Source organism: Hyaena hyaena, unplaced genomic scaffold (genome assembly GCF_003009895.1).
Source record: "Hyaena hyaena isolate Hyena2069 unplaced genomic scaffold, ASM300989v1 scaffold_288, whole genome shotgun sequence".
In the NCBI taxonomy this organism is placed as follows: Eukaryota; Metazoa; Chordata; class Mammalia; order Carnivora; family Hyaenidae; genus Hyaena; species Hyaena hyaena.
In genome coordinates, this window is record NW_024080922.1 from 1,438,247 (window position 1) to 1,454,862 (window position 16,616).

The 16,616-nt window shown below is 38.3% G+C and overlaps 1 protein-coding gene across 5 annotated transcripts in view; it reads left to right on the top strand.

Annotated features, from left to right (window-relative positions):
* Window positions 1–16,616, top strand: part of ARID4B (AT-rich interaction domain 4B) — a 145,732-nt gene that overhangs the window by 41,148 nt on the left and 87,968 nt on the right. The gene's annotated exons all lie outside the window — the stretch shown is intronic.

Genomic DNA, 16,616 nt, shown 5'->3' on the forward strand with positions numbered 1-16,616 from the left:
AGATTCTGTGTCTACCTCTGTCTCTGCTCATCCCCCACTTGCTTTCTTTCTCTCTTTCTCTCTGTCTGAAAATAACCGTTAAAAATTAAAAAAAAAAAAAAGAATTATTAGGTTTTGGTCATTTTATATTTTTACTTTATTTATTAAAAAACTTTTTTTAACATTTATTTTTTGAGAGACAGAGAGTATGTGGGAGGGGGCAGAGAGAAAGTCACAGAATCGGAAGCAGGCTTCAGGATCTGAGCTGTCAGCACAAAGCCCTACGCAGGGCACAAACTCACAGACTGCAAGATCATGACCTGAGCCAAAGTCAGACGCTTGATTGACTGAACTACCCAGGCTCCCTACTAATGTTAACATTTTAGTATATCCTTCCAGGTCTGTGTGTGTGTTTGTATTTTAACCGAATTTGTAGTAATAACTTTTATTCTTTTTAATATTTGTTAATATTGGCTCCTGAATGGGTAAATCAGTTTAATATATATTAGTTACAGATAGAGTTTTAAAGGATGATAGGTTGTTGTTACTTACTAGGCAGCATGCAATAACACTGTGTAGATATTTGGGTGTATGCTCCTTTCCTACCTCTAATTAGTTGTGTCCTTAAGAATCACTTAAAGTTCTGCCTCTTTATTATGCCAATGAGTGATCATACTTTTCCTATTTACCTACAATATTTGTTTCTTTTTATAGAAATGAATGTGCTTTGCAAGATGTTGTATCAGTTTTATTATTTTATTAGAATGTTAAATAATATCTAAGGTAGTAAATATTTCCATATCTGGTTAAATCTGATAAGTGTGTGTCAAAGTATTCTTGTTTTTTCCTTTTCTTGCATTTTAATTAGGTAACCTTTATGAAAAAGCCTTTATGAAAAAATATATTTGTTATACATATATATAAAGTCTCTGAAAATTTTGTCTTTAATTGCAGGGTTGTCAGAGACCTGCAGAAACATGTTTATAGCTTCCAGGTTAATTATTCCTATGAATTTAGTAATCTGCACCCATTGTCACAGTACCTTGGTTTACCTAGTTGTGCTTCCCAAATCTGACACACCCACGAAACTGATTTTTTGCATGAACTGAGTTTACATGCTGTTGTCTCAGAGTCTACTAAACAGAAGGTTACCTTAGCTGATTGGATCCTATGAAGTAATCTGGAGCAGAATATTACCTTGTGTGAGTTAGAGGCAGCAGTGAGGGCTAAAAGCAACACCTTGGATTTAGTGGACCTAGTGAAAACTGAGGCTCTTGAGGATATAAGTAAGCCAAGTCCATCATAAACTGTTTTCACACAATATTACAATGTTAAGCACAAACCAAATAAATACTGAGTTAGCTAGGACCCACTAAAGATCATTGTTAGTGCCATTATGTTTACATAGTGATTGTGTTTTTGATGATTTTAATAATTCTCTTAAGATATACCACTGAATTCTAGTATTCCAATGTTTGTGTTTATTTCATATTAGGTCTCCCTTCTCCTAAATCATGGTATATGTACCTAGGCCCATATTTTACCCCAAATAGGAAAGTTTAAGGACAACTTTGTGACTGAAAACTATTTCATTTTTAATAAGATTGGTACTAATATAATTAGTAATATATTAGTTTCTTTTCATTATGTATCTCTAATGTTTCTAGCATCTCTCCTTAGTCTAAATGATAGATTTTTTATTAAATATTACCTGTCTTAGAATTGCTCACCACTGTTAAATAAATTCCTGGCTCCCGCTCACCCTGGGGCATGCTGTATAGAATTGCCCTGTTAAGAAGCAGTGTGATGGCAGGTCATTACTGTGCAGTGTGTCCAGTCTGTGACTTTATTTTGAGCTCACATTTGAAACCACTTTTATTCATGTCTTAAAGTGTAAACTATTAGAAATTACTCAGAACTCTTTGTAACTGAGTTTGAACTATGGGAGGTCATGACCATTGTCTTTTAGAAGCTTTCCCAATATCTTTGAAGTAAATTTTGTATCTGCCAAATAGCCTGGTTTTAGTGGTCCTCCCTTATTTGGGCCTGCCCAGCATGTGTTCTCCCTTCCTTTGGTAACAGCATGCCCTTGGTGGACGGTCAGTGTAGGTGCCCTGTTCTTGACTGGCTGAGGACTGAGCATGTGATTCATATTAGGTTTACTGGCTATGTTTAAAAAAGAAAATGGGGACACCTGGATGGCTCAGTCAGTTAAATGTCTGACTCTTGATTTCGGCCCGTCATGATCTTGTGGTTCATGGGATTGAGCCCCACATCACACTCTGTGCTTACATCTCGGAGCCTGCTTGGGATTCTCTCTCACCCCCTCTCTTTCAGCCCCTCTCCTACTTGCTCTCTCGTTCTCTCTCAAACACTAAAAAAAATTTTTTTAGAAAGGTAAGAAAATGGAGGGGTGCTTGGGTGACTTGGTTGAGTGTCTAACTTAAAAAATTTTTTTTTAACATTTTAATTTATTTGCAAGAGAGAGAAAGCGAGCTCGTGTGAACGGGTTAGAGACAAACAGAGATGGAGGCACAGTCTGAAATAGGCTCTAGGCTCTGAGCTGTCAGCACAGAGCCCAATGCAGGGCTCAAACTCAGGAATGGTGAGATCGTGACCTGTCCTGAAGTCAGATACTTAACAGATTGAGCCACCTAGGCGCCTGGAGTGTCTGACTCTTGTTTTCACCACAGATCATGGCCTGACAGTTTGTGGGGTCATGCTGTCAGTGCAGAGCCTGCTTGGGATTCTCACTTGCCTTCTGTCTCTGCCCTTCTCCCACTTGCATGCTTTCTGTCTTTCAAAATAATTCTTTTAAAAAGTAAGAAAATGGAAATAAAATAATATTAAAATGTTTTATTAATGCATCAAGTAATAACATAAACATGTCAGATTTGATGGTATCATCAGTGTTTTTAACTGTGTTATATGATTGTCAAAGAGCTCATAATAGAAGAGGATGTGTTGTGAGTTCAGGTTTGGTAATTCATGGAGAGAACTCATAGCACTTCGCACACAGTCATTCTTAGGCCGTAATTTGTTACAACACAAGGATACATAATCAGCAAAGGAAAAGATGTTGGGGGGAAGTCTAGGAGAAATCAGGTGCAAGCTTCCAGAATCTTCTTCCAGTAGAATCACACAGGAGGCATGATCTTTTTTTTTAATTATAAATAAATAAAGATTCTGTAGTTTTTGTGTGTTCATTGAATTGCCTTCACACTACTTGCAATTTCTCATCTCACCTGGGTAATCAGTCCAGTAGATTATCTCTTCAACATTTTCTAGGGGAAAATGTGTTAGCAAGGGAAATGCAAGTATTTCAGGGCTTTATTGGCTTTTCTTTCCAGCTGGGCATGCTCCTGAAAGGAGATCTCACTGAAAAATTTTCATGACCGCAGTTGGGTCAGAGAATCCCAAGGAGGTAGAGTTTAATGGGTGGCAAGGTGAGCATGATCATCACAATAGATGGCAGTGCAGATTTGATCATGAAATTTTGAAAATGTTCTGATCCATATGGGATCTTAGGTTGATAAGCCATTTGGTTGATATAAAATTTTAAAACTCCAGGTCTGGTGATGAACAGTCTATTAGACTGTTAGAATGCCTTGAGGATTGTCTGTTTAGTTCTCAGAGCCTATTGAAAGAAGGCAAGATCAGGTACCCTGGATCCCTGTATATAATGTGGCCCTTTCTACCTGCTTTCACTAATACTGTCTTTTGTTCATTTGCTTAAATAACTGTGCAGTGGGCAACAGTAAATACTCGGTTGTTAAAATGTGGCTGAAACTATTTGATACTGCCTCTCATGTAAGAGTAGTTTTTGGTGATTCAGAGGACAGCCAGTGTGACCTTGCAGTACGACTAGGTGCATATGCAGAGCCAGGAGATAGTTTTGACCTAAGTATGTTTCTCTACACCTGTCTTGAAATTATTTCTTGTGGTCCTCAGTGAAGCGAGATCCTCAGCCACTAACACAATCCCCATTTAGTGTGGTAGGTAAGGATGGCCAAATAAAAACCAGTTGGTGCCATCATTAAAAACTTGAAGATGCCAAGATAGTGGTCAGGGGAAAAAAACAAAAGTAAAACCCCAAAGGAAAACAACAAAAAGAAGAAAAAAAAAACCCTAAAATATGCACACAAGAAAATACGGCTTTAAAAAAGTCTCACATTATTGTCTTTATTATCACCGTTTATCTTCTGTTGTAGACTGATAGCCATGGAGGAGATATATCAGAAAGTCCTTTCTAGTTTTAGTGATATTAAAAATTGAGACTCCATAGGAGACAAGGACCATGTATTGTAATTGATTTCATTCTTCAAAATTAATGTTTTTCTTTCTTTCTTTTTTTTTTTTTTACAAATAGTTTATTGTCAAATTAGTTTCTACATAACACTCAGTGCTCATCCCCACAAGTGCCCTCCTCCATGCCCATCCCCCCCTCCCCCCACATCCATCAGTCCTCAGTTTTTGTCAGCATTCAAGAGTCTCTCATGGTTTGCCTCTCTCCCTTTCCCCCACCATTTCCCCCCTTCTTCTCCCCCTTGTTCCTCCGTCAAGTTCCTCCTAATCCTCCTATACGTGCAAACATATGATATTTGTCCTTCTCTGTCTGACTTATTTCGCTCAGCATAACACCCTCAAGGTCCATCCATGTTGCTACACATGGCCAGATTTCATTGTTTCTCATTGCCATGTAGTATTCCATGGTATAGATAAACCACATCTTCTTGATCCATTCATCTGTTGATGGACACTTAGGCTCCTTCCATGTTTTAGCTATTGTGGAGAGTGCTGCTATGAACATTGGGGTACATGTGCTCCTATGCCTCAGCATTTCTGTATCCCTTGGGTAAATTCCTAGCAGTGCTATTGCTGGGTCATAAGGGAGTTCTATTGTTAGTTTCCTGAGGAACCTCCACACTGTTTTCCAGAGGGGCTGTACCAGTTTACATTCCCACCAACAGTGCAGGAGGGTGCCCGTTTCTCCACATCCTCGCCAGCATCTAGAGTTCTCTGATTTGCTCATTTTAGCCACTCTGACTGGCGTGAGGTGGTATCTCAGTGTGGTTTTGATTTGTATTTCCCTGATGAGGAGGGATGCTGAGCATCGTTTCATGTGTCTGTTGGCCATCTGGATGTCCTCTTTGGAGAAGTGTCTGTTCATGTCTTCTGCCCATTTCTTCACTGGGTTGTTTGTTTTTCGGGCGTGGAGTTTGGTGAGTTCCTTATAGATTCTGGATATTAACCCTTTATCTGATATGTCATTTGCAACTATCTTTTCCCATTCCGTTGGTTGCCTATTAATTTTCTGGGTTGTTTCCTTGGCTGTGCAGAAGCTTTTAATCTTGATGAGGTCCCAACAGTTTATTTTTGCTCTCGATTCCCTTGCTTTTGGGGATGTGTCAAGTAAGAAGTTGCTGCGGTGGAGGTCAAGGAGGTTGTTTCCTGCTTTCTCCTCTAGGGTGTTGATAGTTTCCTGTCTCACGTTCAGGTCCTTTATCCATTTTGAGTTGATTTTTGTGCATGGTGTGAGAAAATGATCTAGTTTCATTCTTCTGCATGTTGCTGTCCAGTTCTCCCAACACCATCTGTTAAAAAGGCTGTCTTTTTTCCATTGGATATTCTTTCCTGCTTTGTCAAAGATCAGTTGGCTGTATACTTTTGGGTCCACTTCTGAGTTCTCAATTCTGTTCCATTGGTCTATGGGTCTGTTTTTGTGCCAATACCATACTGTCTTGAGGATGACAGCTTTGTAGTAGAGGCTGAAGTCTGGGATGGTGATACCTCCCGTTTTGGTTTTATTTTTCAGTATTACTTTGGCTATTCGGGGTCTTTTGTGGTTCCATACAAATTTTTGGATAGTTTGTTCTAGTTTTGAGAAGTATGCTGGTGCAATTTTGATTGGAATTGCATTGAATGTGTAGAGTGCTTTAGGTAGTAATGACATCTTAACTATATTCTTCCTATCCATGAGCATGGAATGTTTTTCCATTTCTTTGTGTCTTCTTCAATTTCCTTCATAAATTTTCTATAGTTTTCATCATACGGATCTCTTGTATCCTTGGTTAGGTTTATTCCGAGATATTTTATGGTTTTTTGTGCAATTGTGAATGGGATGAGTTTCTTGATTTCTCTTTCTGTTGTTTCATTGTTGGTGTATACAAATGCAACCGATTTCTGTACGTTGATTTTGTACCCTGCAACTTGGCTGAATTCTTGGATCAGTTCTAGTAGGCTTCTGGTCGAGCCTGAAATTAATGTTTTTCTAGAGCCAGTTCCAAAGTCTAACTTTGTATTAAAATATAATATATGTGCTGTGGTTAACCAGAATTCAGATAAGTTACTCAAGAAGTATTTAGTGAGAAAAGAATAGTTAGTAGATTATTAGACAAGGCATTTATTTTTTCATAGAATGAAATCTTATTCTCAGTGTAATCTTTCAAAATTGTGAATCAAATTACATTTGAGTTTCCTGGGATTTTAGTTTGAGGGTTTTGGCAGTGCCCTCCCCCCCCAATCCAATCATACTAGTACTAGCTGGAATATACAACATTAGATATGTCTGTCCAGTTAGTCATCTCCATGTCATAGGCCTATATTGTGACAATTTAGCTTAAAATTTTAAACTGGATTGGCTTAATATTTGTATAGATGTGATCAAAGTCTTAACTAACCCAAGACATTATGGATGTTCAATAACTGTTTATAGAATTGTAGTTACATTTTATATTATTTCTAATTTTAATAAGTTTTTGATGGGTTTTAGTTAAGACTGTTTTGATTATAGGTAATAGAAACCATCTCGGATTATCAAAGTCAGAAAAGGGGATTTATTTTAAGGATATATCTTACCCAAGAACAGAAAGTCCACAGTCAGATTTCAGGAGGAATTTAACTTGGGAGGTGGAAAGCTAGCAGAAACTAGCCATTCTCTTAGTCCATCGGAGGACACACAGTCTCTTATGTGTCCCTTTTTTCTCTGTTCACCTGTTTTGTTCTTCTTCTTTATTTCTCACTACTCTCTTTGCAGTTTGACCAGGCTTCTCAGCTTCTCTCTACACATGCCAGAAAGTGGCTATAGGCTATATTATTTTGCTCTGCCTACAAATTGATTAGCATTTCAGCTTTAAATTCCTGTGAGAGAGAACCTGGTCTGCCCAGTTTAGATCAGGTGTCTGGCTACCAGTCTAATCAACTTGTTGGCAAAGCATATTGCCAGAACATATCTCTTTGTTAGGAGAAATAACCTAATAGTTGATGCTTATCAACTCCACTTGACAAGTGTGAAGCTAGGCTCAGAGAAGTCAAATAATCAGCGTCAAAGGTCACATACCTAGCACGTTACAGACCTGGAGTTTGAACCAGATACTCTGATTCCAGAGCTCATGCTTTTGACCTTTCAATATAAGGTAATTCTCAGTATAAGGTGTTTTTGAAATAGAAATAATTTTTACCTTAAGGGAAATCTCATTTAGCTGGCCTTAACTAATATCTAACTTCTTTGGTTCAGTAAATGTTTCCCGAATTCCTCCTGTTAGTAGGTGCAGTTTAGGACCAGGGCATCTAGAGATGAGTAAGAGGCTATATTCTGTTCTAAGTTGAGCAATCTAGGAGAGACAGCAGATACAAATCATTAAAATATAATGTGACATGGGGGTGCCTGGCTGGCTCAGTTGGTAGAGCATGAAACTCTTGATCTCAGGGACATGAGTTTAAGACCCATATTGAGTGTGAAGCCTACTTAAAATAAATTTTTTTTTAAAAAGTAGTGTGGAATGTTCACCTTTACAGAATGTTTCTATCTGTTTGGGACAAGCAAAGCTAGTTTATAATATAATAATGAGTATTGTAGCATTGGTTACTAAAGGAGTTAATACAATTAAGTGTTCTGAAATTAGAATGAATTCTAGGGCTTAGAATGTGTATTACATATTATGTGGGTCAATTTTTTTTGGTCACTAGACAGGTAATGGGCAGGTTTTCAAGCGATCAAAATTAGTTTCCTTTTGATGGCTTCTTTCAAGGTTATATTCTTGAGAATGTAAATCAAGATAAAACTTGGTTGGTGGGCCAGACAGCCATCAAGTGAGAAAAAATAATTATACCCCTGTTACTGGTATAAGGGTCAAATGCAGGTTGCCCAGAACCTAGAGCTCTGTGAGAGGTCCAATCATCTGAAGGAAATATACTTAGGTGGAGTTCTAAGGGACTCCTTAGAAAGGTTAGTAGTGCAAAGCTGGGTCTTGCTCATGGGCCATGGAATAGGAGCAGGGTCTGAGCAGGTTGTAGAATAGGACTGTACTGTTAGATGTCTGAGGTGTTGGTCTCTGGTTTCCCACCTATTTAAAAGGAGAGTTGGGCACCTGGGTGGCTCAGTTGGTTAAGTGTCCGACTTTGGCTCAGGTCATGATCTTACGGTTCATGAGTTCTAGCCCCGTTCTGGGCTCTGTGCTGACAGCTCAGAGCCTGGAGCCTGCTGCAGATTCTCTCTCTCTCTCTCTCTCTCTCTCTCTCTCTCTGCTCCTCCCCTACTCTCTCTCTCTCTCTCTCTCAAAACTAAATAAACGTAAAAAATTTAAAAGAAAAGGAGAAAATCATTGTTAGGTTGAACCATAAAAAATTGCCGCTATTTGAGCATTTTTGATCTATAAAACAGCAGTTTCATATGGTTTAATGTTTGCTGCGTACTTATCCAGGACTTGTCAGTCCCTCCCATACTCTAAATAATACTACTTAATTTAAAACTCGCAAGCACCCTACAAGAGAAATCTCCCCTATCTACAGAGAGGAAACCAAAGATTAAAATGTTGAGGTGACATACTTCAAGACAGAAAGTTACTTAGTAAGTGAATAGCAATCTCTCTGACTCACAAGCCAGAGAATTTTGAAATTTTCTGAAGTCTTAATCAGTACATTGAGTGGTACGACCACTCTGAAATCATATACCAAATAGGGGATGGCTTTTATCAGGAGAGCTAGTGAACTGAGTCCCAAACCCCAAGTCCACAGGATTTGCTTCCTCCTGTTCTCTCTGCTTCTGGTCTCTACCATTTATCTCCTTGTTGTCCTTTATTTCATCTATTTCTTTCCACTCCTTCCCTACTTCTGTTTCCCTCTTTCTGCAGTCACGAAGAAATAAGTTACATAAAGGCTCGTGCAGCACAGGTAAGACTATGATTAGCAGAATCACATTTAAAATATGGAAGAACATTGAAGCTTTATTAAGTGAAAAATGAAAATATACAATGGGGGGCGCCTGGGTGGCTCAGTTAGTTAAGCATCAGACTCTTAATTTCGGCTTAGGTCGTGATCTCACACAGTTCAGGAGATGGAGCCCCGACCGCGTCAGGCTCTGCACTGACAGTGTGGAGTCGCTTGGGATTCTCTCTCCCTCTCTCTGCCTCTCCCTCGCTCGCTCTAAATAAATAAATAAACTTAAAAAAGAACTTAGAGTGAAGTTAGAGTAGTTGATCAAACGATCTGTCATCTATCTCTGGTTATTTTACTGGGGGAAATGTCTGGAATGGTATTCTGATAGTCATCTCTGAGAAGACAAACGCTTCTGCTAATCGGAGTTTTCTATTATTATTTTTTATTGATAATACAACAAAAATGTAATATTGTTTTCAGGTCATCTTTAAAAATGTGGTTAACTAGGACTTTCAATGATTTTTATTTTTTTTCTAATCAAGCAGATGCTTGAGAATATTCTGTAGATGCGTTCCTAGTGACTTAATCTTGTGACATTTCAAAATGTCCTATTGCCTTTTAATTTATGCCAAAGTAGATATAACTAACATACCCAGATAGACCATAAACCATAACAACGCCAGTTTATGGTTTCTCTTTGTAATACTGATTTTTGAACTGACTGCATCATAGGCTCTTCTAGTTTCTAGATCATTAAAGTTTAAATATTATAAATAAGCATGCTATGTTCTGAGAGTGGCATTATACTAAAGCAGATGCATTTATGGTTGAGTAAGGTTTTGATTTCGCTAGCGAGATGACAAATAAGATTAAACCTCTTCTGAGAGCAACATAAATCAGCTACTTTTGTATTATATGAGGAAAATGCCTGTGCTGTTTTTGGCTCATAGAATAATGTCTTAAATAGACAGAAGACACTTAATAATGTCCTTCCTATATTCCTGTCTTACCTCTTTTCTGATGATGAATAGTCTAGTCTGAATGTCTGTTTTGAGCTTTTAAAATTTCCAGAAATATACAGACACCCTTCTGTCAATATCTGTGAATATGCAAGTATCTCTCTGGTACTAGTTGATGTGGGTCTGAAATTTACTTACAAGTAATTTGTGGTTCCATCCTCTAAAGCAACTTAATTTTTAGGAAGATATTGGGAAATATAGGTGGCATCCAGAGAAGTTTTTGTGTTTGAGGTAAAGATTGATTATTTTTTTAATATCCAAAAACATTTACAATCCAGTAAAAACACCAAAAACAAGCAAAAAAACCAACAAAAAGAACACCAATGAGCAATTCATAGAAGAAATATACAAATAGACAAATGCCCAATGAATATATGAGTATATTAAAAAATAATTTATTTTAAAAGAATTATAATTAAAATTCTTTTATAATTAAAAGAATTTGAACTTATAATACAAATAATTTCTATAATCTTTGTATATGTATATATACATATGTACCTGTTATTATTATCTTCAGACTTTTTGAGAGCAAGCTGCAGATGTGATGTCCTGTCACCCCTAAACACTCCAGTGTGTAATTCCCAACAAAAAGGCTGTTCTTGTACCTGCCCTTTATCCAGCCTTCGAAATCAGGAAGTCAGCATTGGTATATAATACTGCCATCCTATCCACATATCCCTTTAAAATTTTGCCATCTCTCAAGAATACCTCTTTTTCCTTTCTGGTCCATGCTTTATCCAAAAATTCATGTTGCATTGACTGTTCTATCTCTTCAGACCACTCCAGTCTAAAACTGTATCCTGGTTTTCCCTACATTTCATGTTCTTTAATGTTTTAAGGAATACAGGAATAGGAATTCTGTATGTAGGATGACTTCTTCAACCTGGGTCTAATTTTTTGCACTGTTGAATGAGTATGCCCCACAGAAAGTTGCTCTTTTATTTTCATTGTATTTCTCCATTCCACTACTGATAATTGAGTCATAGTCCAGAACCATACCAATATGCTGTTCATCAGACCTCCACTCACCATCTTAGCACCGGGAGACAACACTATGAATTCATGATCTTTATGATGGCTGCCAAAAGATGATTCTTTACTTATATCATTCCTGCTACATTTATTAACATTGTACTATAAGGAAGAGCTTTCCCTTTTCCGCATTTATTTATTTATTTATTTATTCATCATTCCTTCACTTGTCAGTATGGACTCCTGGATGCCATTCTTCATGAGTAGGTTGTAATTTGTTATTAAGTTTTTCAACTGCAGTATGATTAACTTACAGTGGAATATGCACATCTTAAGTCAGTCAGTTTTGACATACACATACATGCCTAACAGGGATAACCAGTATTTATCGTGATGCTCAGTTTCCCACATTTGGCCAGCAGAATCTCCTTCAGTTGGCTTCTGTGTCTCTCTCAAATGTCTGCCGTCATTCATTGAACACTTCCTTACTTTCTGGCACAAGATGTTTCAGATCCTTCATGTACTTACCCTGCCCAACTTTGAAGTTAGCCATTTCTCCAAAGATCCCTGGTTTCTTTTTTTTTTTTTTAAAGTTTATATATTTTGATACGCACACGCTTGCGCGCACACGTGTACACACACACACACACACACACACGCACGTCAGGGAGGGGCAGAGAGAGAGGAAGAGAGAGAATCCCAAGGAAGTTCCACGGTGTCAGCACAGAGCTTGAAATGGAGCTTGAACTCACGAACCATGAGATCAGGACCCGAGCTGATATCAAGAGTTGGACACTCAACCTACTGAGTTACCCAGGAGCCCTCCCTGGTTTATTTTAATGTAGGATGGGACTTAGAAGTCAAGAGATAGGCCATTGTCATGTTTTTTGTTACTGGGCTGTCAGATGTTCTTGTACCTTCTTGGTTGACAGGAAAATATATGGACGTATACACACACACACAACACAAATACATACATGCATATACACATATACATCTGTAACTACACATATATGCATATACATATATATATACACTTGTAACTACTACTTCATTTTCCTATGTGTGTATGTCATGCAACTATGAGTTCATATCTCTAATTCCAGGCCAATGCCTTAGACATATTTACTTTATGTTAGAGAGAGAGCAGGGGAGAGGGGCATGGGGGGGGGGAGAGAGAGAGAGAGAGAGAGAGAGAGAGAGAGAATCTTACGCAGTCTCCTTGCTCACCCCGACATGGGATCATGACCTGAGCCAAAACAAAGGGTCAGATGTTCAACCTACTGAGCCACCCAGGTGCCCCTACCTCAGACTTCTTTATAGCTCCTTACTCCTCCCTTCCTTTTAAATTTCTTGGCAGTGAGAAACATGGCCCCACTATCCTCAGTATATTTACTCATTTGATCACTCAGTTTACTTATTTGGTGAATGTAACAGATTTAATTATGCTGCTCATTTCCTCAGTCTCTGCTTAGCTCCCACCATGTCCTTAGCCACTGTGTCGGCCTGTGCTTTCCATGTGGCTCCCTCAGCCTCCTCCTCATTACCGTGGATACTCAGCACTAGTCCCCTCTCTCACTAAGCACCAGCCCTTACCCCTCACTAACACATGTCCTTAGTACCACATGCAAAGAAAAAGAGGAAATGGTCCCAGAGAAGATTTTAGATTAAGCAGTTTTCTTTATTTCTTCAGTGTACTTGTTTTTGGTATGTCTTAAAAAATTGTGCATTTTAATTTTTAAATGACATACCCTTTGGTATATAGGCATATATTTTTCATTCATTCATCTATTGGAATTATCTCCGCTATTTTAATACATCTTTGAGATTGTCATGTACAAAAGGTCGTTTTCCTAGATTTCTTGTTACACTGTGTTTAAGTACAGTATATTTACTTACTGAGGGTTTTAGCATCAAATTTAATACTCTTCTGATTCTCCTGTGCCTGCATTGGCACTGCCAAAACCGGGTTTGAATACTTACCCTTCTAAAGAAACCCTCAGTAAAATGTTACCAGGCATGTTTTGCTTTTTTAAAAATAGATCTTGAATAACTGAGTATTTCCTAGGCAGTGTTAACATTAGTCAGCCATTTGGAGAATTGATTCAACTATTGTCTTTCTAAAGCTTACTTCAAATATTTGGTGTACTGTAGCCCAAGGCACATTAGAAATTACTGTTGATTCCTTTGGGCACTTGTATGTTTCACTGGCATTTTGGCTTCTTAAAGGATTATTATCCACCAATAGCTAATTTAAAAATCGCTTACACTTTTTAGTGTTCCCTTGGAATTCAGTGGTTTTTAGGTGCCAGTTAGGGCATTTGGTAGATTGACTAGAAAAATAATTGTTTAAGCAAGGCTGGATGACTGTGAGGTAGCTGTTGCCTTGACAACTAGAAAAACTGTTCTGTTTGCTAAACAAAGGGATGGTAATTTAGTAGTTTAATTTCCTTTTTGGCATGGAGGTGCCACATAATAACAATTTAGTTTAGCCTCTGAGATGGTCCATATTATTGACCGAAATCAGAAAAGTAGAGCAAAAAGAGAAGGTAATAGTTTTTTTCTGGTTTTACAACATGTATATCTAACAGGGGCAGTGTTGGTGCACGGAATCTTAGTTAACTTCCTGACATAATTCTTTGTATATCCCTGTGGACTAAAGTACAGTAGTCTAGAGTAGGCATATAGTCCCGGTGGTCTTTCCGCCACACTAAAGGGGTGAGTTGTACTTTGCAGTGGAGCATCCCCACAGACACTTTAACCTCTGTTGCTACTACAGTTCACAGGATTACTTTATTTCTGAATTAAATAAGAAGGACAGTATTTAAATGTATTTATTTATTTTTGAGAGAGAGAGAGCAAGCGAGTGAGAGTGCTTGCTCATGGGGAAGGGGGCAGAGGAAATCTTAAGCAGGCACCAATCCTAGTGCAGAACCCTACTCAGGGCTCGATCTCAGCCTGAGTAGTCATGAGATCATGACCTGAGCTGAAATGAGGAGTTGCCCACTTACCCAGCAGCTACCCAGGTGCCTCAGGGAGATGATATTTAAACTCTTCTTCCCCTACCTCTTCCATACACACACACACACACACACACACATACACACACACACACAGTTAAGCTGGCATCTATTTGTTTCTGTGGGATCTCTTTTGTATAGGACTTAAAAAATTTTTTTAAATGCAGCTTTCCTCCAAATTATTAAGTAATACTGACAGTGTTTATTTGGCACCAGATGCTGAGCCCTGTTCTAAGCACTTTACATGTAGCATTTCAGTTCTTCTCTCTGTGAGACAGTCACTCTTCTATCCTCAGGTACAGAGGTTCTAGCCCAAGGCCACCTCCCTACTAAGTGGTAGGTTTGAATATAAGCATCTGAGTCAGTGCTCTTGAGGTGCCTGGGTGGCTCATTTGGTTTAGTGTCCAATTCTTAATTTCAGCTCAGGTCTTGATCTCATGGTCATGAGTTCATGCTGGGCATGGAACCTATTTAAAAAACAAAAAAGCCTGTGCTCTTAATTACTATAATGTACTGAGTCTCGTTAATATACTCATTGTAAATACATTAGAGGGTACTGAAAAGTATTAATAGGAAAGGTAAAAGTAATCCATAATCTCAATCACAACAGATTAGACTTTTTTATAGTTATTTATTTATTTATTTTTAAATTTTTATTAGTGAGAGAGAGAGAGCGTGAGCAGGGGAGGGTCAGAGAGAGAGGGAGATCCAGAATCTGAAACAGGCTCCAGGCTCTGAGCTAGCTGTCAGCACAGAGCCTGATGCGGGGCTCGAACCCACGAACCGTGAGATCATGACTTGATCTGAAGTCAGATGCTTAACCAACTGAGGCACCAGGTGCCCCTAGAATTTTTAAGGTTATAATACAGTTTATTGTTCTGATGAAATGATGTAATACCGGGTTTCTTTCAAAATAATAATTGTTTGGAAGGAATGGGTAGGAGTGTAGATGAGACAAAATTGCACTGATAATTGTGGGAGCCAGAGTATGAGCGTATGGGGGATTTATTATAGTCCTATGTTTTGTATGTGTTTGAAATGTACCTTACTATACGTTTTATTTTTTTATATTTATTTATTTTGGGAAAAAGCAAGTGCAAGTGAGCAAGGGAGGGGCAGAGAGAGAGGGAGAGAGAATGCCAAGCAGGCTCCACACTGCTGGCACAGAGCCAAATGCACAGCTCAATCCCATGAACTGTGAGAACATGACCTGAGCCAAAATCAAGAAGCAGTCACTCAACCAACTGAGCCACCCAGGCACTCCTTCTTTTGTTACTATACATTTAAATAGCAAAGAATAGGGGTGCCTGGGTGGTTCAGTCGGTTGAGCGACTGACTCTTGATTTCGGCTCAGGTCATGATCCTAGGGTTGTGGGATTGAGCCCCGGGTCAGTGAGGAGCGTGTTGGGGATTTTGTCTCTCTCCCTCTGCCCCTCCCCCACTTGTTTACTTGCTTTCTCTCAAAAAAAAAAAAAAAACCAACAGAATACATGCCATTGTAACAGTTTTTTAAAATAGGAAGACTTATTTTGAATGAAAGATTTTCATATACATACTCCTACATTCCATTCTCCTTTAAAAAATTTTTTTTATGTTTAGTTTTGAGAGAGAGGGACAGAACACCAGTGAGGGAAGGGCAGAGAGAGAGGGGTAGACACAGAATCTGAAGCAGGCTCCAGACTCTGAGCTGTCAGTGCAGAGCTTGAACTCACAAGCTATGAGATCATGACCTGAGCCAAAGTCAGACGCAAAATGACTGAGCCACCCAAGTGTCCTTCCAGTCCCTTTTTTAATTCCTCTTAACCGTTATTCCTGTCTTTATTATGTATGTTTTTTCTGTATGTTCAGTGAAAATATCTTTGATTATTTTTGCATTTCTAGAAATAGAGTAATATTTTAAAGACGTATACATATTGCCAGAATATCTTGTGGTATTTTCTCATTAGATTTAGTACTGAAAAATTATATTCTGAGGAGTGTTGGCCTTCGTTGGAAAGGTGAGGAAAATGGTGTAACTTTTCCATTTGCACTGACTTATGATGAGCAATCATTAAAAATGAGGTTTTCTTCTGGCATTTTAAATAGAAAAACACAGGAGGGGGTGCCAAATCTGAATGTACATTGGTTTAATGATTTGTTTGCTCACCTTGAGTGTTTTGTCATAGTAATTGTTAATAGCTAAATACTTGAGGTATTACAATTGAGTGCTTTCTAATATTGACCATGATTTCCTAATACAGAATCTGGAGCTTAGAGAGAGGTATGGTAGCCTACAGAAACTCATGGTTAATGTAAGAAATCGACCTGGGGTTAGGACCGTATCTTTCTGCTTTGAAAGCCTGTGCTAGTCTGCTTTATATGTATACAAAGCTAAACGTGTAGGTAGATTATGGATTTCATTTGTTATTCTGTAGAAATTCTCATTCATATTTTGGTTAGCATAGTTTCAGTTCTAGATGATTATTCA